Genomic DNA, 24520 nt, shown 5'->3' on the forward strand with positions numbered 1-24520 from the left:
AACAATCCATATAAACTTTACTCTTCTTACAATTCTTTTGAAAAATTTTCCCAGAACATTTTATAATAATGGAACAACTTTCAGGCTCTCAAGCTAGGCCAGTCTTAATATTATTGATACAGTTTTAAAAGGTGTAATAAGTCAGATTGTGATCCAATAAAACCTTCTGGAGAGTTAAATATAAGAAACACTCTGTATGTAGTCCTGAAAAAGCTTAGATTAAAAAGGTGGAGTAAAATGAACACAAACCTATTGGCAAACATTTTTACACCATACAGAAAAAGTTTTTCATTATATGGAATAACATCTATAGGAATGAAAAAAAAATGAATCTTCCAAGAAAAAAGAAAACAATAATGAATAAGCTACAGAGGAAAAGAGACAGAGACGGATGAACTGTTGTCATCATTTGAGGTCCTAGATCCAAAAGGAATGTAGTCACAATTATCCATCTACTTGACAGTTACATGAATTTATATGTTTCATTAAAATTTAACAACAAGAACATTTCTGAGTTTTGTAGGCCACCAAAAGTGGAAAATAAAGTTGCCTTTTTCATGGATCTTTGCAAAGTGCTCAGAGGTAGAGGCTAGTGTTTCAAGCCTTATATCTTCAAACAGGTTTCTCATCCACCTATGCAGAATTCTAAAGATACAGTGTGATTTCTTTAGTGACTGATTTATTTCCCTTACCTTGAAAGTATAGCAGATGAGGAAAATATCCTTTGGAGTTTGAAAAGGTCAGAAATAAGAAAATACTTCTTAGTATACTCTCCACAGGGTAAAGAAGAGATGCTTGTATCTCACTTCAATCTAAGTAATAAGGACCAAAGGGAAAAAGTAAAGACATTCAGAGAATTTCACGTGGACCCCTAGAGTCAAAGAAGGATATGTGTTTCTGATTTCCACATACCTAAAGAAATGTAAAAGCTAGAGATACTAGTTGTAATACCCTCTGGTTTTTTATTTTTAACCAGGTAAGATGAAAAGCCTTGATTATGGCTTACATTTTCATTGTTTGGTGGGACAGTCACGTGTATATTCCCACATGGAAGGATCCTATGAGAGTTCTTTTTTTTTCTTTTTTTCTTTTTTTGATTTTTGGTTTTTTTCCAGTACTGGGGATTGAACTCATGACCTTGTGCTTGCTGGGCAGGCATTGTGCTGCAGAGGTAAATCTCCAGCCCCCTCCTATGAGATTTCTGACCTAAAGGACTAGACGTCAATTTGGAGTTATTTGTATGGACCCAAAATAGAAATTACCAACTAGAATCTGCTGGGCTGAGGGGAATGTGTGTATTTCAGTGGAACTCTTTATACAACAGTTACTTGGTAGTTCCTGAGTTAAAAAAAACTACACCATAGAATGAATTATCCTTTGAAATCTGCTTCATCAGGAATTCACTGACACGTAATTATTACAGGGCTTGAAGATCTTTACTTTTTGTTCCTGAAGCTGCAGTGATAGAGAAACAAAGTAACTCTTGATGGGAGGAGAAGGAAGAGTTAAGCATCCTCCTTCAGATATAGAAACTGGAAGTAGTAACTCACATGCAGGAAACTGACCATTTTTGGATTTCATTACTCCCAAAACTGCTATAGAGATTTAATGCAGTCCTAGTCAAAATACCATTAGCATACCTCACAGATGTAGAACAAAAACTCCTAAAATTTATTTGGAATCAGAAGAGACTAGGGTAGCAAAAGCAATTCTGGGCAACAAAAGCAAGTCAAAGGGCACCACAAAACTAGGTCTGAAATTATACTACAAAGCTATTGTGATAAATCAGCATGGTATAGGCAAAAGAATAGGCCGGAGGATCAGTGGAACAACATAGAAGATGCGGATTCAAACCTAAGCACACTTAGCTATCTTATCATTGACAAAGAAAACAAACAAATTCACTGGAAGAATGATAACCTCTTTAATAAATGGTGCTGGAAAAATTGGTTCTCCACATGCAAAAGACTAAAACTAGATCCATATATATTATCATGCACTAAACTAAAGTCAAAATGAACAAAGATCTAAATATTAAAACAGAAACACTGAATCTACTGGGACAGAAAGTACGTAGAAATCTTGAAGATGTAGATGTAATCAGAAAGTTCATGAACAAAAACCAAACTGCATGGGAAGTACTTCAAATAATCAACAATTGGGATCTCATCTAATTGAAAAATTTATTTACATCAAAAGAAATCACTAACAAAGTGAAAAGAAAAGGCACACAATGAGAAAAGTTTTAGCCAACTGTCCCTCAGACAAAGGAATTATATCTAGAGTATATAAAGAATTAAAAAAGTCAGACCCCCCAAATTCAAACACCCAATCCAAAAATGGTCTTCTGAGATGAATACACACCTTTTAGATGAAGAAATATGAATGACAAATAAATACATGAAAAAATATTCAACATCATTGGTCATTTATAAGATACAAATTTAAACAACACTGAGATACTATTTCACAACAGAAAGATTGGCTATCAGCAAAAAATTAACTGATAACAAATGCTGGATAGCTGTGGTGGAAAAGGAACCATTCTCCATTGGTGGGAGGGTAGACTGGTGTAATTACTGTGGAAATCAGTGTGGAAATTCCTTTAAAAACTAGGATTAAAGTTCCCATTCAACTCAGCTATTCCCCTTTTGGGTATCTTCCCAGAAGAATTAAAAATATCATACCACAGTGATGTATGTCCACCCATGTTTATAGAAGCACAGTTTTGTGATAGGTAAATCTTAGAAACAACCCAAATGCCCATCAACTGAGGAATGGTTAAAAAAGATGTAGTATTTTTATATAATGGAATACAACTCAGCTCTAAAGAAAGATAACCTCGAAGATTTTATGGGTAAATGGATGCAACTACAGACCAAACTCATAAGTGAATAAATCAAACCTGTGCTGGAAACATGTGTAAACATCATCTTGTCTCTCTAGTTATAGAACTAGAAGAGTAAATAAGATACAAAATCTGCAATACATATTGAGAAAGGGAAATAAACTGCTCAAAAGGAAAGAGCAACTGGGATGCAAAAGATCTTTACACTGAAAATTATTGTGCAATGAGGAAAATAATTGAAGAAGACACACACAGGTGGAAAGACTACCAATGTTCATGTATTGGAAGAATTCATATTGTGAAAATGGCAGTATTACTGAAAGTGATCAATATATCCAATATACTCCACATGAAAAACATCAATGACATCCTTTGAAAAACTACAAAGAATAACCCAAAAATTCATACAGAATCACAAAACCCCCTGAAGAACAGTCGAATAATTGTGAACTAAAATACAATATTTAAATACTCTATTTCAAAGTATATTATGAAGCCATAGTAAGGAAAACATATATCATATATATATATATATAGACACATTTGGATTTAGTAGGTAGGCTTACAATGACTGACTGCAGAATCTGAGGTGCAAGAATGCAAAATGATCATCTGCATGCAGAGAATCCAGTTGATAGTTAAAGGCATGCAGTGAGTAGACCTCATTGTAGTGTTCTATGCAAGGCTGTACTAGAAGTGTAAAGATCTAAATTAGAAAGAGGAAGAGTCTACACTGGAAACTTGAAGGAACAGGAGACAAATGCCCAAAGGCAGTCGTGAAGACCAGATATCTTCTGCAGAAGAAAAGGTAAGACTTCTTTCTTCTTTCTTTTTATTCAGTCCAGATCATAATCTATTGGTTGGTGCTACTCACATTCAGGATAGATCCTCCTGTCTCAGTTTGAGGCCAATTTGTCAATTATCCACTGATACACTCAGAGCTTTACTAATCTTCTACACAAATCTTGTATGAGTCAAATTGATGTATCACAGTTAAAGATCTAAATCCAATCCTTGACTACTTGAGAACAGGATGCACCTCCTTAAACTGTATTTAATTACTAAATATAATTGCAGCTTCATAATTATGCCTAACATGATACAACTATCCTGAATACAAATGGAAATGTATTAATTCCCTCCCCAGACTAGAGGGTAAAATTTTTTTCTTGGAATTATGCTTACTCATCTTTTAATATTCCATAATTTAAATTATATAAACTAGGTTTAACAATACTGAAGTGCAAAATCCCAGAGAAAAATGTCATTCTTAAGGGTACCTGAGGATCTCTTAACAAAAGGAAGTCTTACAGCCCTATCAGACTCCTGAGCCTATGAACGAAGGAGTCATACTGATTCTTGACATATTCACAATCTCTTTTTCCTATTGCTCTGATTCAAAGAACTTGGCTTCTTTTAAGAGAGACTTTTTCAGCAACTAAGCTCTCCTTGGATCCATCTTTGTAGGTGCTTTTTCTCTGTCAAAACTGAAAATATTTAAAATCATTCAGCCGTGCCATTTGTTTTTGATTCTCCGTGAAGAGCTAAATGAAAACTCCCAACAGTACCCATGCCACAGCCTGGATGTTAAACTGCCTTGAAATTTCTTCATCCAGAAGAATTCATCTGTTCCATTATTCTCAGTCTCCAGACATCAACATAATGTAGACAGGTTTTCTGCACAGCACAACACACCTATTTGTTTAGTTGTCAATGGAGTCCTTATTTCCAACTGAAATGACCTGAACCTAGACTTTGCTTTTTCTATTTCTGTAGGCATGCTGGTTTTTGACAGCCAACCATAATTTTCCATCACGGTCAGTTTATAGCACTTTATGGCTTCTTCATCTATTATCTCCAAATCTTTCCAAACTCCTACAAGTGAATGAGTTCCCAAGGCTTATGAATCATACCGTCAGTTACAATTCCAGCAATGGTGCCACTTACCTGGTATCAAAATTTGTCTTAGTCCCTTTCTCATCACTGGACCTGATAATTGAACTATACAACTTAAAGGAGAAGTGGTCTATTTTGGGACACATTTACAGACTAAAGTCAGTTGGCTGCAGTGGTGGATGGCCTGAAGGAGGAGCATAGCAGAGGAGAGGCCGCTCATGTCACAGCAGCAGGAAATAAGAGGGAAGACCTAGGAAAACAACTATACCTTTCTAGGACACACCCCCAATAACCTGCTCTTCTGACCTTACAAATCCCACTTAACAGATAGTAAGCTATGCCATCCATCCCTATACTTGAAGCATTTTGAAGATACATAAGGCCTTGAAGGTGATTTTAGATATAAATTACAAAAAAAGGGGAAACACACAAGCCAGAAATAAACTCACATATCTGCAGCCTTTGATCTTTGACAAAGGTTCAAAAAACATAGATTGAGAAAGAGTTTCTTTAAAAAAAGTGTTGAGAAAATAGAATATCCAAATGTGGAAAACTGACATTGGATCCCTTCAGCTCACCTTCGATAAAAATCAACTACAAGCAGATCAAAGACCTTAATATTATACTCAAAACTTTGGAACTTATAGTGCAAAACATAGAGAATATAATTCAAGATGTTGGCCCAGACAACAATTTCCTGAACAGAACTTAGTAGCTCAGGAAATAAAAGCAAGAATTGACAAATGAAGTTACATTGAATTAAATTGAATCTGCACAGCAAATGAAACAAATTACAAAATGAAAAGATAACCTAAGAATAGGTAAAAACCTTTGCCAGCTATGTGTCTGACAGATAGTTAATACTCATTAACATAAAAAGGATAAAAATGTTATCAAGAAAAGGGCAGAGTCCAACCGGTGAATGGGCAAATGATTTTAACAGACACTTCTCAACAGAAGAAGAGTAGTGGTCAACGAAACATGTGAAGCAATTTTAAATATCTTTAGCCATTAAGGAAATGCAAATCAAAACTATGAGAATCCACTTCACTTCAGTCACAATGTCTATTATTATATACAAAAAAAAAACTAACAAATGCTCATGAAGAAGTGTAGAAAAAAGGAAACTTTATGGGCTATTACTGGGAAGTAAACTAGCGCAGCTATTAGAGAAAACATTTCTTCAAAAAAACTGAAAATTGAGCCACCATATGATCAGGTTATATAGCACTGCCAAGTATATATAGGCAGGAAATGAGTTCAACATAATTGCAGCATTATTCACAGTAGCCAAGTTATTTAATCAGCCTAGATGCCCATCAAACTGAATAAACAAGGTGCATATACACAATGGATACTTTTTTGCTATAAAGAAGAAAGAAACTATGTCATTTTCAGGATAATAGATGGAACTGCAGGAAATCACATTAAGGGAAAGAAGCCAGACATAGGAAGACAAGTGTCCCATGTTTTCTCTCATACGTGGAAAAATAAAACTTACTGGGAGTAGGACAGGGACGATTAGAAAAGGAGACAAGGACTGAGAGAGGGAGAAAGGGAGGAAAAGGGAGGATAGTAAGGAGGTAGATATGATTAAAGCACAATAGATGCATGTATGGAAGCATCACAGTGAAATATTTGCAATTACTAATAATTAATATTTATAATTTATAAAAATTTTAGAGATTTTTGCAGGAATATTTTAAAATCAGAGGGTGGTGGCTGTGCTTAATGTTCTCATGAGATGTCTGTGCTTTCTGTGGTCCTGCAGGACTAAGTTCAACTCAGTGCACTTTTCTGTAGTAATCTAGTGACCTGTTTTGGAGGAAATTGGGCCCAAAAATAGGGGTTTTGCATTATAATATGTAAATTGCATCAGACAAAGTTGTATTTTCAAAACAAAAATTGCTGCATTGACTATATTCTAAGCCAAGTATTTGGATAACAATGATAAAATGAGTAATAATAACTACTGTTATTATTACTATCATGAATACCAAGTACTTACTATATGTCAGATATTATTCTGACTTTTATGTATATTAATTAGTAACTTTTACTTTATCCTCATAGAAATGAGGCCAAGGGAGGAATGTATTTTAGAAAAAGGAAGGAAGAAAAGATTGACCAATGCCTTTTGTTCCACAAACCTGTAGTCAGCTATGACAAAGATGGTGTCACGCTCAGATCTATTTGGGAAAGTATTTCATTAATCCTAATGATCATCCACAAAATTGGAAGCTCACTCTTTTCCCACTATTGCTATAGGCTGTAGGTCACTTTATTGGCATGTAGAGAATGAAATCAATATCCTGAAGACTGGAGAGATTGTTGAGCTACACAAGCAGCCATCCCTGAATCTTGCCTACGACCGCTACTAAAGTCTTACATGTAGGTGCATACCTATGCCCACACGCACACGCACCTTCCTACTACCTTACCCCATTACTCATCCATGTATTCAGGGCTATGGTTTTGTCCACATATTTAGTGATTTCTTTTATTTCATTTCTTCTAATGTACTATTTTCTGAGAAAATGATAAAAATGATAATGAGAGGAAGGCAATCTCATATTTGAATTACAAGTCTTTGACCTCTGATAGAGAGATCTGGTGCAGTTTGGGATTGCAATAAATGAAACTTTATTAAAGGATTGAGGAAACTGCAAGTTTGTAGTTTTCATTCTTTCTTTCCCTTTTTTTTTCCCTATAGTGTCCAGGAGGGAAAACACACAAGCATGAGAACACACAGCAATGAGAAATAGAAAGTACAAGTGCAACTTTGTTTTTAACTGAGATAGTGCTCCTTTCCACATGCAGGTCTTATTTGCAAATCTTATATTAGGCCCCAGTTGTCTTAATTTATCAGCCATGAGAGATGAAAGAGCAGAAGGAGAGTAGTCTACTCTTGTGTTTAAATGTTCAATGCAATATAATGGGAGCTACTAATAAAAGCGTTTAATTTACTGTCCTCCAATTCTACAAAATAGATCTCTCTTGGATTGTAGAATGCAAGACACAAGTGTGAGCAGAAAAAGAAAGCTTTTTTCTCTCCTCTAAAATATAATAAGCTTTTTAAAAGAGCTCCAAATCGAATGCTTACACTTTGAAATGAACCTCTCTCTTACAGTTGCCCTTTTATACTAGCTACTCTCTAATTATAGCTCAATGTGTTCATTATCATCATGACCTATAACCCCTTAACTTAATCCCTCTTCTCCTAGGCCAGCATTTCTCAATAGATGATCACAGCAATATTCAGAGCACATGTGTCAGAATCACCTGGGGTGTTCATTTCAACACAGAAACCCGGCTTCACCTTATTCCTAATGAATTAGCATATCTAGAGTGGTGCTGTGGAATTTTGACAAGCGTTCCTACTTCCAGTGAAATGTGAGAATGTGAGAATCTAAGCCTGAGGCCATTTTGGGCCAGGACTATTATCGTGCTTCCTTCTGCCTCTCTGTTATACACACGGGAAAGCCCTTTAGAGAATGCTTTCACTACAGGTCAGAATCCCTCAGCTCTTTGCTAGTAAGCATGCCTGGAAAATCCGTATTTTCTAGCTTCATTACTTTTTTCCAAGTACCTGCTATTTCTAGACAATTGAAGAAATTCTGCTAATAGCAACAACTGTTGCTACAGTATGGATTGTCAATAACCTTTAAGGTCCATATTTACTATGGGGAGGCTATGATAACTGGATGAGGCAGGGCCCTTAGAGAGGTGTGAGTTCACTGAGTGTGTAGCTTTACAGGGGACTGTGGAGCCCCTCAACTGCCTCTCCACCACCTTGGTTTCCTAGCCATGAGGTGAGCAGCTTTGTTTCACCAGAAACTAGTGCTATGATGTTGTGTCTTAACACAAACCTAAAGCAATGGGGCCTGCTGATCAAAGAGTGAAACCTCCCAAACTGTCAGCCAAAATCACTGTTTTGTTTCTCTAAGATCATTGTGTCAGATAACTCATGTGATATCAGTGATTAACAAAAGTGTATTTGCTCTGTAACCTTGACCATTGTCTTCATGTTACTTTTCACTTTCTTACTATCTGTCTCTCAGGACACACCCCCTATCCTGGTTACTTTTCTCTTGTTGTTGAGACAAAATACTTGCCTCTCAAAATTAAAGATGGAAAGGTTTATTTAGCTTACAGTTTGTGGAGGTTTCAGTCCATACTTGGCTGGCTCCAAGGCAGGGCTGCACCTGGCAGAGTGCAGCAGTGCATGGCGGGGGAAGATGCCAAAGGCAACAAGAGCAAAAGGGAGGAATAGCCCAAGCAGCCTCTTTCCCTCCCTTACATATGCAAACTATCCACCCCAGGGCAGTGTAGCACTCACACCCATGAATCAATCATAAACTCTAACAGCCTGCCCCATGACTGCATGAGGCTTTAGGGGGTCACATCCAGACACAAACCGTAACACCCCCAACAAACTGTCTCCATCCTCACTGAATTCTTTATGCCTTTTCTTAAAGTTCTTACTCATATCGTGTAATATTAGTTACTATCGGGGCTGTAGAAGAGTTCCAGCCTTCCTCTCCAACTCAAGGTGTCCTTATGGCTTATCCTCCTTCTGTTCACTCTGCTCATATATCTGAGAAATAATTTCCTTCTTTCTTGCCAAAGGCGACTCCTAATATCCTTTTCCTTGGTAATACCATTTCGTTCCCTTTTAATGGATGACTTCAGTTCTTTTTTTTTTTTTTTTGGTTTTTCTCCGGTACCAGGAACTGAACTCATGACCTTGCGCTTGCCAGGCAGGCGCTTTTGCCGCTGAGCTAAATCCCCAGCCCTGACTTCAGTTCTTTTTATTGAACCCTTTCCTGTCTTGCAGGGCATGTGGAGTGTCCATAACCTCAGGAAAAAGAAAGTAATCATTCCTTGGAAATACATCTCCCTCAAGCAACTAAAGTCTCCCTTACTATCAAACATATTAACGAACTACTGCACTGTAATTGCTTTACTTCTTCTTTCATTAAGTTTTAAAACTTTGCAATGTTTCCTTCATACCTTATCACAGAGAAATTCTTCTTCTTCAGGGTCTCCTGATTGTGAAATTCAACAGCATTTTCCATTCCTCACGCTCTTTGTAATATTTGGTGTTGCCAAAACCCCTTCAATTCCTTCAATTCCTAAATCTTTGATTTCCTCTAGTGGGCACACTCCCCTTCCCTATTTGTCAGTGGCCTATTTCTTCTCTGCCACTGCTCCATTCCTCCTTACCCCAAATGTGTGTGTTCCTGTCAGCTTCGACTCTCAAAAATGACAAGTATACGATATTTCCCCTGGTAACTTAGTCTATTCCAAGGCTATCAAACAAGCACATAACTTAAACTTCTTGTACAACTGTGTGTTTCCTACAGTACATTCCTAATTTCCCTCTAACCTTCACTAGCTGTGTTTTTCAACTTTTATATTTATACCGATAGCCTATTTATGACAGTTTAGGAGTTCTTTAAGGTGATATACATTTTTCCACTGTCATCCTTATCATTTATGAGCCTTTAGATTCCACATCTTCAACATCACATTTCTGCTAAAATCTGTGCAAAGAAATGTATGCTTTTCTACTATGCCCCTCAGAATCACTCCAGCCACTATTTGTTGCCCAGGCTAAAGCCATTTCCACATTTGTAGGTATTTATTACAGCTCCATTCATTTCCAGATACCCACACTTGTATTTGTTTTCTATTGCTTGCTGAGACAAATTGTGACTATAGCAACTCAAATTTATTGTCATATTATTGAAGAATTCAGGAGCCTGACATAGGTTTCCCTAGGCAAAAATCAAAGTGTCAACAGTGCCATTCTCCCTCTAAGGTCTGGAGAGTGATTTCATTTTCATACTTTTTCCAGCTTCTAGAATTTGACTTGGTTCATTTTTCCTCCTCCATCTCCAAATGGAGCATGGTAGCATTTTCTCTCCTGGGAGAAGCAGTATATTTTCTGCTCCTGTTCCCAGCAGTATATTTTCTCTTTGATTTTGAGCTCTCCATCACCCCCTCATATGCATATTTCTGATTACATTGGGCCCATACAAGTCATACCAGAAAAATCTTCCCATCTCAAGATCCTTCATCACATCTACAGAGACCCTCTTTCCTTCATGGAAGTGACTATAATCACAAGTCCAAGGGTTAGAACACAGGCATCTTTGGATGGCCAAGACTCAGGTGACTGAAGAATTTACACCTCAAACTCTAAAGCTCAGTTTTAAGAGCTCAGTTTTAAGAGTCATTCACATCTATCCAAGTACCTTCTTGGCACTTTGAAACCTACATCTCAAAATCAAAGTTATGACTTTTCCAAAAAGACAAACTGATTCTCTTGACAACACACTTTATTAATTTCCTAAGGTGGCATAGAGTATTTATTCCAACTCCACAGTGTCTGTTACATAAATCCTTTCTTATATTTTTACCACGTGCATAAATTAGCCTATTATTATAAGTTGCCTCAGTAGTTATTATTTAGTGAGTCATGTACTTTAGCTATTTGTTTAGCTGTATCTTTGAAGATTCTAGGTGCTTTAATAGAAGAAAACACGTTGTAACGATGAATTTATGACCTGCAAGCTTATTGCAAAATCTTTTGTATATGGTTGTTTTTTTTGTTTTTTTTTTTTTTGTTTTTTTTTTGTTTTGTTTTTTTGTTTTGTTTTTCTATGGTATCGGGAACCGAACTCAGGACCTTGCACTTGCCAGGCAGGGGCTTTGCCGCTGAGCTAAATCCCCAGCCCCTCTTTTGTATATGTTTGCACAGAGAAAAAATGGAATTGTCTGTGATTTTACTTTTATGAGTTTTGCACAATGATTAACAAAATTTGCAATCCAAATTAACATTTTTGCTTGAGATTCAATTAAAATGAAAATTGTAGACATGTGTGGTTAATGCCAGGCACTATGCTACAGCAATTTATGGTGGAGTTACATCCCAATAAATCCATCACAAGTTTAAAATATTGCAAACAGCAAATTTACGCAATACATCTGACCTATTGCATGTGATAGTTTAACAACACAGTACATTGTGATTTTGTTTCCTTTCATGATTTTGTGGCTGTGGATGGCTACCACAGTCCAGCTTCCCACGAGAGATTGTACTGAATGCCACTAGACTGTGAAGAGATCAAAATTCAAAGCATGGTTTCTCCTGAATGCATATTGCATTCACCCATTTTAAATTCAAAAAGTCTTACATAGAGCTGTCATAGGTCAAGTACTGTCTGTATGCCAATAACCAAGTGACAGGATGCTGTGGTTGCTTCCAATGGGATCCTACCCTGAAAACTTTGTAGATTTTCATAGCTGAAGTTAAAAGACATGCATTAGTTACTAACTTCAAAATTAGGGAAAGCTCTCCAAACTAGGGAAGAAATCTGACAGTTATTTCCATATTAGTGTATCAGATGAATACTTTTTAAAAATGTACATTGTATTAAATATATTAAATATTAAATATTTTTAATATTAAACATTCAATATATTAACTATATAATATTTTCTTTTGGTTAATTTTGAATCTTTAAAAGACCTAAAATACACTGGGTTGAAAATATGAATTTCTTTTGGAGAAACAAAAGGAAGAAAAACAAAAGGGAGGAAAAGATGGGAAAGAAGAGGAGGAGTAGGAACAATTACAAAACTAATCCTGAATCCCTTGTTATCAGTGTCATTTGAGGTAAGTCAAAGTTCTTATAAATGGATGCTACATTGTTCTATAAGATCAAATATAAAGAAAGTATTTTTCTTTGTTATATAGGAGATGTATTAAGAGAGTTAAATTCTGTCTCAAAATAAACCAACATTTTTTCCTCTTCAGCCTGAGAACTCATGAAAAATAAATTTCCTACCACTTTCTCAGAGGTATTATTAGGTAGGTTTTACTTGCCATTGAAATGACAAGCCACATGTTTTCTAATTCCCTTATTCTTCCTTATCTAGGGTAAAATAAATAAAAAACATTGCCATTGATGGAAAAACGTTTTGGCAGACTCTTCCTTCTTGTCTCCCTGTCAGCATTTTGAAGTCATTCAGACTGAGTTCAAGAGGGTCACTTTTTAATAAATGTAGAAACATGTAAAAGCTTTTATAAATAAACTCAGCTCTCCTGCCTTTTGTCAGTTTATGTATGTTACACAGAGCCTTCTTTTCTCTTGCTGCACTTATCACATTATATCCTTTTATTTTTCTAGGCCTCAATTTCAGAACATGCTATTGGGCCCTGCTTATTTCACACCGTGCAATACTTTTCATAAATAAGTGTTTGTTTAAAGAGGCTTTGCCTTAAAACAGAGTGGGGGGAAAAGATAGTGGCAAAGACCAATTCTATTACCTAACATCATTAGTGGAAAGATTTATTGTCACTGGAAATAGTGTATTGCTGACAATAGCTTTGGTGAAACCACATGTTTATCCTAACGTTGAAGGAGCAAGATATGTGACAGGGAATAACAATACGGCATTTGATTTGCAGCTATTACTTGACATCAAAGACAAGGGCTAGGTGCATAAATAAAGGCACACCATTATTACAGTGCAGCAATGGGACCTCATTTCAAAAAGCTGAAGCCCAGGTTAAGCAGGCTGCAGGATTACTGCACAACGGTAAACAATTTTTTAATACCTTCTCTACTGTGGGATTTCTCATCTTCAAATAAAATTGCTCAAAAACACATTTATAGATGGTTTTTAAATGTCATTTGTAATGTGAATTTCCTTTTATTAGTTTATAAATATCAAATCAGATCATTTCTCCTATTTCAATCAACTTTTATTTTTCTCTCTAAATCATTTAGTGATGTGTTATATAATAGTATATTTAAAAATCGCTCTACCTTGACAAACAAATAAGGTATTTTTTACTAGGAATAAAAGAATTTTGAATAATGATTGATATGGAGGAAAGTCCCTTTGAGGTTTAAGTTTTGTTTTCATAGATTTGATGGTTTCAAAGAAAAAACATTCAGTCTTAGAGAAATTTTAAAATTCAAAGTGTAATACAGGATGAAAATGAGCTCTAATACTGGAACCAGCATTCATCAAAATCAGTTCTTGCTATTCTCAATGAATTCCACATTTGAATCAAATATAGCATATTCCTATGGCTTCATATGAGTACCTTAGAAGTAATATAAATAGTAGCTTTGCCAAATAATATCATTTACTTACTCTATTTATGTGTGATCATTTGCACTCCTGGGAATAACTCACGGTTTTAAAATATAAGTTATAGGGGGCTGGGGATATAGCTCAGCAGCACAAGTGCCTGCTTTGCAAGTGCAATGTCCTGAGTTCAATTCCCGGTACCAAAAACATAAAAAATAAAATATAAATAATAATCATTGTAATAACAGTAAATATTGCAATTACATAATAAAATTAAACTATAGGGATAAGTCCAATTTTGAAATTATTCCTTTTAATACATTTTCACAATAACAATGGACAGATCTAAAATGAAATTGTCCTTCATTTTGTAGTTGCCATGTGCCAGGCACTGTGCTAAATAGTGTATTGAATACACAGAATTATAGACACAGAAATTGCACAAAGATCATTTATAAAATAGGAAATCCAGAAATAAGATACCTAAACCAAGGTAATATGCACTCTGAGAGAGAGAGAGAGAGAATATCCTGAAGAGAACAGAGAGCAATAAATTCTGCCCAGAAGGGTTGGAAGAACTCCAGCCTTTACAGAATGACTAATTTGTAACTTATTAAAGAGAATATGGAGAATTCAAAGGAAAGGTAATGCCCAGAATGAAGGTACAGTGTTCCTTCCTTACCCATGAGGCACATGCTCCAGGATGTCCAATAGATTTTTGAAATGTGTGTCCTTGAATCTTATATAAACTACATTTTTCTATACATACCTACCTACCCACAAAAAGACTAATTTGTAAATTTGGCACAGTAAGAGCCTAAAAACAATAAATGTTAAAATGGAACAGTTATGCATACTGTAAGAGTTATGTTAATGGGTTCTCTACATTTGTCAAGGTTTCTTACTGTGGGGTACACACCTTTATTCTCAGTGACTGCAAGGCAATGAAACCTGAAAAGAAGTACTGATAATGTGGAGCTACTGCAAGGTGTGAGGTTTTATGCTGTATTCTGGAAAACAATAAAACATTGCTGTGAGAAATAGGCAACATTCACTGCAGACAGGGAAGTGACATAACTGTAAATAGGTCTGGAAATGGTAAAATGCTCCTGCTTTACGCTATTAATAACATGTGCTTGAAGAGTCTGAGATAGATATCAAATTATAAGCTAATTTGAAACTGTCTACACATACCTCATATGATGCAAAAATGATCACAAAGGGATGCCTACATATTAAACCAACATAACGTTAATTTCTAGGTCCTAGTGTGTGTTAAGCACTAGTGAACTCATCAGTCATTGATTTGGGCTCCACTGTCTCAATGTTCAATTTCTTCCACTTTGCAAATGAGAAAGCTGAATCTTTAAAAAGTGGTGCTACTGTCCAGCACTGTCGCTCTCTGATGCTCGACTGACAGCAGTGGCAAGGTATCAGATTTGTTATTGTAGGCAATTACTTAACGTCTCTGACTAACTTTCCTCTTCCATAATGGAAATAACCATAGAACACAGTCTGTAGGGTGTTACAGGTTGTAGGCAATAGTATAAACAAGACATATATAATAATGTCCAGAAGTTGCTGAGTGCTATATAAATGCCTACATTTGTATTATTTCTTAATATTTTTGTTGTATTAGTACGTGTTTTCAATTCATAAAGTTTACAATCATCTTAAGGAGTGGTTATATGTATATTTTACAGCTTTTTAAAATCTTCTTCTCCTTTCCTCCCCCTCCTGCCTCCTACTCGGGTTCTTCTATCCCCTTTTTTTGTGAGGAGGAGGGGAAGTGGGAATGAGAGGATCAAAGATATGTCATGTACAGGGACCTAACAACCCCAATTAATAGAAACACTCATATGCCCCAATATGACCTAAAGTAAATAGTATGAACAAATGTGTTTGTGGTATTACCACCACCATTATTTTGAAGGAAAGAGAGCTAGGGTTCAAACGATGACAAATTACTTCTTTCAATGAAGATATAATTTGAAAGCAATTATACCTTCCCAACTAAAAAGCATAATTTATGCAAATAGCAAGGAACTTACTTAGTCTGTATATATGTCATTCTCACAAATTTCAAATTTCTGCATGCATCGCTATATTCCCATTTTACAGAGAAATTTAAAATTTATACACACCAAGCTCGCAAATCTTTCATCAGTTACAACAATAATAAAATTGGAAATCAAATAGCAGGCTGTCTTTCTTTAATATTTGTTCAGTTTTTGCCATTATTCTACCAGCCTGTACATGATTGAGTTTTGTAGATTTAGAGACTAAAAACTGAGTCTGGGAAGTCTTCACAATAGTGACTCCTAGTAAATTAGATTTTAAAGGGTAAATATTAAGAAAAAGTATATTGATGGGCAAAAATAATTTGTCAGGGAAAGGAGGTACACGCAAGTAGACTTAAAAGTGCACTCAGGGAACAGAATGGCCTGTTTTAGATGCAGGTGGTACAATAAATTGAAGATATGGAAGAAATAAGCAGTGGCTGAACCTTGGAGAATTTTATGTGTCTCCCTATGGTTTGATTTTTTTATTCCACTCAGAGATATGGGAAGTCATTAAACCTTTCTGAGCTGGAACATGGCCTAATTAGATTTGAATTTGTAACAACTCAGTCTAGCCATGATATAGAAAGGGATAGACTACAGCCAGAGAAACTGGTTGGAAAGCAATTTTGTGAATGAAGGCTGTGACAAAAGAAACTGAAATAAAGACTGTCCTTGCAGAAATAGTTGTCTGTCAAGATTCCTTAACTTTTCCAAAGGTCAGAGACACACCTCCATTGTTCAAGCTATCTGGATTTTTAGTGGTGCTTCAGGGTATGACAATTCTGACCTAGTTAGGGCTGTCCTTCTCAACAAAAGTAATTTTATTCCTATGGTAAACTCAACTTGCTTCACTTACCCTTAATTACTTAATTTTTAAAAATTTATTTTGATATGTTTATAGTACATAATTTTTAAATTTCTTGTGGGAATTGGTGTATGTACACCAAGCATCTTAATTCTGTTTCTTTCAACCATTTTCCATCATACTCCCTGTTCTTCCCTTGATCCACTTCTGTGCATATTCACAATTAGTTAATATTATATTACTTTCAGTTGGTTTGCATGCTGGTATTTTAACAGAGATATTTTAAGAAAATCCCTTCCATCAGGAGAGTATATCCTTAAGTTAAAAGCATCAAATTATGATATGGAAAGAAAATCATGTGTACAAAATGAGCTTCATACTCTTAAAAGATCTCACAATTTACTTGGATAATTTTGCTAAATAATATTACATAGGTACAAATATATCTGAAGTTATTCATCAATAACTTTAAATTTATTTTTGTTTTAATAACAAGCCATTATACTGATTATAGTTGAATTATCATCTTACAAGTATATCACGTTAATTTTGACATTTTATTTTAAATTTAATGTGTTTAACCTAAACATTGCAATAATGTGTTTTGACTTTGCTACACATTTATTTATGTTATAACAACAAAAGCAAAATGCAAAAGTAGTTCACCCTTTCTTCAGTGTCTGTAGGGCCCTATGGGCTCATTTAGTATTCAAATGTTAAATGCCATTTGGTTTGTCTGTATGCTGAAGTTCTAGGCAGTACCTTGTCAAATTTATCTCATGTCAGTAAGTGTTTAGTCTTTGAAGACCCATATACATTGTCCCTGCCTGCATGTAACATATAATCTAACGCTCTGATTTCCAAACTGTTTGGCAAAAGCCATTGCTGGGTAATGACATTAGTCAAGTTGATCATATGAACCATATATTTTGAAAGGCAACATTGAGCAAATTAGAGAGAACAGTATGCACTACATAAAATCAAAAGAATATTTTTTTATATTATTATTTCAGTTATATGTGCTGGAGTGCACTGAGTTGAACAGTTAAATCTATCTTTTCTTGAGCTTCATGATTTTGAAATCTTTGTAGAGCACTTATATTAATGAAGTTATTTACAGAAACACAGTTTTACCCCTAAAGAATCTAACAAAGCTAATAAATAAAAAGATATGGAACCAGAGAGAGTTTCCATATATATTATACAATACACCAGTACACTACACACATATGCAATAGAGGGATGAATGAAGCAGTAAAACAGGTATAAAAGTTAACAATGACATAAAATTGGCCCCTCTGAGTACAGAAAGAACCAGACACTTTCTGCTATGTTTTGTTTTGTTTATTTTGTGTTTTTTACTTCTTATATCTCCTCCTACCCCCAAATCCACAAGGTTTAGGAACTAAGACTTTCCATATTATAACTCTGAATGTCTACTGTATCCCAGCTTTTGGAAGAAGTAACTATCTACATTTTCTTCTGCACAGGGGTCTCTTATAGTTTAACTTGCATTTCACAATATTGTGACAGTGTTGTGACAATATTTGTGTAGTGTCAAAAATATGACAGCATAACACAACGCGATGATGGATAAGATTTCAGAAGACAAGTGTATTATACATCTCTCGAGAATCTGTCTAAGCAGATTATTGTGTCCAGCTGTGAAACGTTAATGCCACAACATGTAAGACTGCATTGCTGTGTCATCTGCCATGAATTTCAGAACTGGAATTTGTACCTAAGTTATAACTGAAATCATTTAAATGTGGTTCACTTATTAATTGATGCAGATATAGACTCCATTTTCTATAATAAAGACTGAGTAAGCATTAGATGGAAAAGTAAATACCAGAAGAGATTTCTTTCACTCTGAATTTACCACCTTAATAGCAGGTATCATTAATGGCATCATATTATGTGTAGATATATATTGTAGATGATGAAACATGATCAGCCAAAACAATTATTTTCAGGAAGAGAATATTTAAATGTGAGGTGAAATTCCCAGATCTCAGTAAAGCTACCAACTGTGGGTTTGTAGCACTGGTGGGCAGGAGGGATGACAGAATAAGGAAGAAGGTCTGACTCTACAGGAAGAGGCATCTGTGAAAGATACGGAAGCCTCTGAAGTAGAAACCAGTGCTTTGAGAAACTGAAAAAATGAGGAGAATGTAAAGACTGAGGAGAGCAGCAGCGACCATGAGGGAGAAGGGCTAAGACGTGCTTGGCCTTTTGTGTCAGTTCCAAGTTCAGGATTTTCATTCTAAGCAATGAGAAGTCACTGCAGGACATTTAGCACACTATCTTATGAAAACATTTCCCAAATATGTGGCACATGTAATATATTTTCTTCATAGCACTTCGTTGTGTGGGCACTATTTGTCTACAGGTGGCTATGGTTTTATATATATAGATAGATATAGATATATATGTGCAATCTTTTAGTTAAAAATGAATGTGACTGTATGCATACATAGAATTTATGAAGACATCATTAAAAGATATCTTTTTATGGTTCCCATAAATAGCAATAACACAATTTAGAATTAAGCAAATGGTTTTCCCTGGAGGATACTGTATTTGCTTTGTTTCTCTATACTCATTGGCTCAGTGATTATTATCACTACATGATATATTGAAGGTGTCTTCCTTATCCTTTTCTGTTGGTTTTTTCCTATTCAAGGTGATTTTTAAATACCAAAGTACACACCAGAGGAAAACAACTTGGCTTTGTCACAAGCTCCCATTTACTTATTCTGGTTTTCTGGAAAGTGACTTCCATAAAATTCTCTAAAAAATAATTTTTAAGTTTTTACTGCTGGTGTGATTTCTTCACATGTGATATGATCAAATACCATTTTTATCAAAAACAATGAGAAAGAGCTGATGGAAACTAGAATAGTTTAAAAACCTGTCAAGGATGTTTATCTCTCTGTAAGGTGGGTTGACAAAAAAGAGAAGCCAAAGCGAGAAGACTAGAAGGTTGAGTGATACCCAAACTCTAGATGAACAAATGTTTTACAAAACAGTGCTTAAGCAATTCACAAATTAAAGTGATAAAGACCCTGAAGTGCAGTGTTATTTAGTTTAATCTTGCTCTGTCAAAACAGCAGCCAGGTGTGGTGCCCCATGCCTGTAATCCCAGCACTTGGGAGGCTGAAGCAGGAGGATTGTTTCAAGTTCTAAACCAGTCCGAACTACCTAACAAGACCCTGTCTCAAAGAACCAGTCTAATATGATCTAATCTTTCAGGGATTATGAATTTGGAATTATAGTAAAAAGAAGCCGCTGAACAAACATATGTTATTGCATTATTTTTGACATATTTACACAAAATTTTAAAAATCAAAACTACTATCTCTGATTTTACATTCTCAAATATGAGAGGAATAAATTCAAATGCTTCTACTAGGCCATCAACTCTCTGCTTTACATATTGTTCTGCTGTAAAAATTGTGAATTGGAACCATGCTTATAAAATGCTAAATTTCACCTGTCATTTGTGAATCGAAATTTCAGCTATGTGGGAGCTGCATTTCTGAGCAGCAGTGAAAACTGTGGTATTACACCGCCCAGAGGGAAAAAATTTGGCTCTTCCAAGTCTTCTTCATGACAGCAGATTTACCCCAAAATGGACATTTCACAGAGACCACTAAGAGGCTGGGACAGCACTCACCATGTTTCAGACAGAATATTGCACCAAGACCAGGAGAACGGAGTCTAAGCCTAGCCATTTCACTATCCAATTTTGGGAGTCTGACTTGACCAACTCATCAAATGAAACTGGAGGAGATGTTTTTGGCTCCAGTTGGGTCTGTTAACCTAAAATTGACTGCTAAATTTCACAGTTAAAAATGAGTCACTCAGTTTTGCAAATACCAACTGCAAATTCATACATTTCCCAAAACTACATTATTCCTTTGGATTTCAGCCTCAAGCAGGTTTGAAGACAGTCATATATTGGGGGAGGGTAAGCTTCTTTCAAAGGGAAGGCTCATTTTTTCCATTCCTGCTCCATGGAGGAGATTAGCCTCTTTCTCTCTACAAAGTCATAGATCAAGGACTTAAGAAAATAATAAAGTTTGGGGGACTGGCTGTACCCTTCTAGCAATGGAAAGAAGCAACTACATTCCAGCTGATGCTAATTAGACATGGAAGAAAACATTGCAGAATGCATGTCAGAGACAGCATGTTAGTTCTCAGTTTGTGGAATTTTGTTGTAGCAACAGTAATTGAACTAAGATATTCCCATCAAAGAAAGGAGGAAGGAAAGGATGGAGGGGGGAAGACAGGGGAGGGAGGGAGAGAGGGAGGAAAAAAAGAAAGAAAGAAAAAAAGAAAGAAAGAGAAAGAGATAAAGAAAGAAAGAGAGAGACAGAGAAAGAAAGAAAGAGAAAGAAAGAAAGAAAGAAAGAAAAAAGAAAGAAAGAAAGAAAGAAAGAGAAAGAGAGAAAGAAAAAGAAAGACAGAAAGAAAGAAAGAAAGAAAGAAAGAAAGAAAGAAAGAAAGAAAGAAAGAAAGAAAGAAAGAAAGAAAGAAAAAGAGAGGAAGAGAAAGTGGGTGATGAAAACAGCTAGAATCCTGAATATTTTACAGGTGAAAATACAGGGGCAGACGCAAGCCCTGACAGCGCATACTCACAGTCACAGTGCTGGTAAATGGCAGAGGTGGGTTCTACACCACAAAGTCTGTCTCCTGAGACGTCATCAAACTGTGTCAGGCAAAAGATTCCTCTCCACTTCAAACCTGCCACAGGACTGAACTGCACTGCAAAATGACTACAGTGTCATTTTGAATTGAGTTGATTAAATTTAATTTTTAAATGGAAATAATAAAAGCTTAAAGGTTAAAAGAACTTGTTTTAACAACTATGAGTATTTGCAAAGACACAGAATTGAGATTAGATAGACAGACAGACACACTTTCTACTTTTGTGGGGATATGAAGATTCAACAGATACTTCTGAATATCGACATTCACGGGGATAAAAAAAGAAGCTATTTCATGTTTTTATTTCCCTAAGTTTATCTCCTCAATAAACTAGTTCCAAAGAGCTTTCTTTGTTTTAAAATGAAGCAGTTTAGGACACAAGGGTTTGGAGTCAGCAAATTGAGCTTGGAATTCAGCTTTCTGTGTTTGTGTGAATTTACGTTGGATGTATCAGTTCTTCACTAGCAAATGAGGATAAAAATACTTAATTCTCGATATTGTCACAAGACCTAAATGAGACAGGGATGTTCAGTCGGTAGAAGAGGTTATGCCACAGCCTGAATAGTAGACCTATGTCTCAGCAGCTTCACATTATTTCCTGTTAGGATAAAATTCTTGGATGAGAAGTCAGGTCCGGTGAGAGCCTCCTCATCCCGTGACCATCAGAGACAGCGCGGCTGACCAGAGCTGAGGCACGAAATAAAAGGAGAGATGGAAAGAAAGAAAAATAAGTAAAGATGGCAGGATTTTATGGGCAAAATTTACAATGATAACTTCCACGTACATTTCTGTAAAGAGACTGCCATCATGGTTGTACCCAGATACAGGAAATTGGGGCTGGGGATTTAGCTCAGCGGCACAGCGCCTGCCCGGCAAGCGCAAGGCATGAGTTCCATTCCCGGTAGGGAAAAAAAAACCAAAAACCAAAACAAAACAAAGCAAACACACAAAGAAAAAAATAAAATACAGGAAATTTTGGGGAATACAACCTGTACAGTCAAAGAATAAAAAAGGATATTGAGGGTAGCTGGAAATTTTGTTTTATGTGCAAAAAATACTTAGCAGAGTGCCTGGTAGAATTGGGATTCACTTTAAGTGTTGTTACTACCTCTCAGAGCCCTAATGGGTTTAAAATTCTGAGAAATAAAATCAAAAGCTCTTTTCATTAAACCATAGATAGTCAAATGGTTTGTAAATGGTGCACTTTGGACAGTAGGTTACATTTCACTTGAAGTACACACATATTAAAGGTAAGTGATGATTATTTTCAAGAGAAAAGTTTCAGTTTTATATAATTCCTCTCTCAAGAAATGACAAAAACAGATATAAAATTTGAATACAGGTATTCCACAAACAAAAAATATTATTGAGAAAAACATTATTAGGAAGAATATGACATCTACTTTCCAATGTCTTTTATATTTCTGTTTAATAAATTAACAGTGGAAAATATACTCCCAAAAGATGGGAAATGAATGTACATCTTTTCTTCCTCAAGAATTACTTTTCCACAATACTATTTCTCTTTTCTTCAACTGTAGTTCTGTAAGATGCTAGTACTGACTAACCTCCATTAACTATCCAGTTTTTTTATCTGATATTAATGATTTAAAATCACTCAGGTAAATATTTAAAGGAGTCAAGGGAAATTCAGTTATAGTTTTAATATAGTGGTTGGATATTGTTCATTATGTTCAAGGATAAGTAACCAGAAAATGGAAAACTATATGAGAAACAAAAAATCAATATAAAAATGCTGATATAGCATAACAGAAAGTATAGGACAGAGCACCTGACTGAAGGAAATTTTCTCAAAGATTCCCATGAAGTAAAACACTATACCCAAAGAGAGATCAAGATTGGGTGAAAATATAAACTAAAATCAAAAGTTCGAAGTCAGCTTTGGAGAATGAAGTTAAAGAAACAAAGAATGCTTCAGCAAAAATGCAAATGACAAGAAAAGCAGGATGTGGAGAAAATGCAAAGAATGTGGGTCTAAATTCCTCGAGTTCTAGCTATGTAAGGATTTGACACACTTGGGATGGAGAAAAATAAAATCATAAATACTTTTTGTTCCAATCTGACCTTAAATTTTCTGAAGCATAATTTATAAGGAACTGTCACCTTTCTGGTGGTCACTAATCTACAAAGAACACAACATCTTACCTCATGATATATAGCTGCAACTGTATAATGACAATTATTCTCAATAATGTGATATTATCATCTCTGGTAGTTTTTCAGTTTTCTAATTAATTTCACATAATACTGTCTGAGATGGACTAATCTGATTTCCTGACCACATAATAGATCTGCCTCACACTTTGAAATGCCCAGTTGAAGATATCTATGAATTTGCACTGAAAAAGAATTGATGCTTATGCCATGCTTGAGGTTTCTTTTTGTTTAAGTTTCCTAATGATCCCTCCCGTTCATCTAATCTATTTAGAAGGCCCATCCCTTTCTGTAAGTGCTAAGAGGATTCCCCTGGGCAGCGCTTAATGGGAATTTACCTAGAAAATGTTATTAAGCAGAAGAGAGACCGTGAGTAGATTCCTCATCAGCTCAATTTGTATGCTCACTGTGCTCCAGGGAACTCAATAAGCTTCGAAGACTGATTCAGATGGCAGACAAAAATCCTGAGATTCCTACTGTGATTCAGCAGAATGCTAAAAGCAGTATCCTTCTCCCTCTCCCCTCATGAAGACTGAGCAAAGCTAGCTCAGGTCTGTAGACATTTTCACAATTGAAAGTTCTTAGAATGCCACAGACAATAGAAGCATCTCATTCAGGATAAATTCCAAGTTACCACGAAGTGCTGGATCTTGAAGTAAATTGAATGAGTCACAGCAAATTTGAAAGAAAATAAAACAACAGAACAAAATACCCTGGTACTTTACAACATCTAACCATGCGATTACATATTTCATTTATTTAAATATGTATCTCCGTAGTGGGTCTCTCTGTATCCTTGTGTGATGTAAAATACCGTGCTTATAATATGTCACTGAAAAAAAAGTATAAACTACTTTGTGATTGATTTATCATTCATTTAAGATGTGAATAGGCTATGAAACTGGTTTC

At 35.5% G+C, this 24520-nt stretch overlaps 1 long non-coding RNA gene across 1 annotated transcript in view; it reads right to left on the reverse strand.

Annotated features, from left to right (window-relative positions):
* LOC102013766 overlaps positions 1–24162 on the reverse strand; it is a 39739-nt gene extending 15577 nt beyond the window's left edge. Inside the window, exons 1-2 of the long non-coding RNA XR_262206.2 lie at positions 23950–24162; positions 693–812 (exon numbers count right to left, since the gene is read on the reverse strand). This is a non-coding gene — a long non-coding RNA (uncharacterized LOC102013766). The remainder of the gene's footprint in view (positions 1–692; positions 813–23949) is intronic.
* Positions 24163–24520: the final 358 nt, after the last annotated feature.

Source organism: Chinchilla lanigera, unplaced genomic scaffold, assembly GCF_000276665.1.
Source record: "Chinchilla lanigera isolate Chin_1 unplaced genomic scaffold, ChiLan1.0 scaffold00042, whole genome shotgun sequence".
In the NCBI taxonomy this organism is placed as follows: domain Eukaryota; kingdom Metazoa; phylum Chordata; class Mammalia; order Rodentia; family Chinchillidae; genus Chinchilla; species Chinchilla lanigera.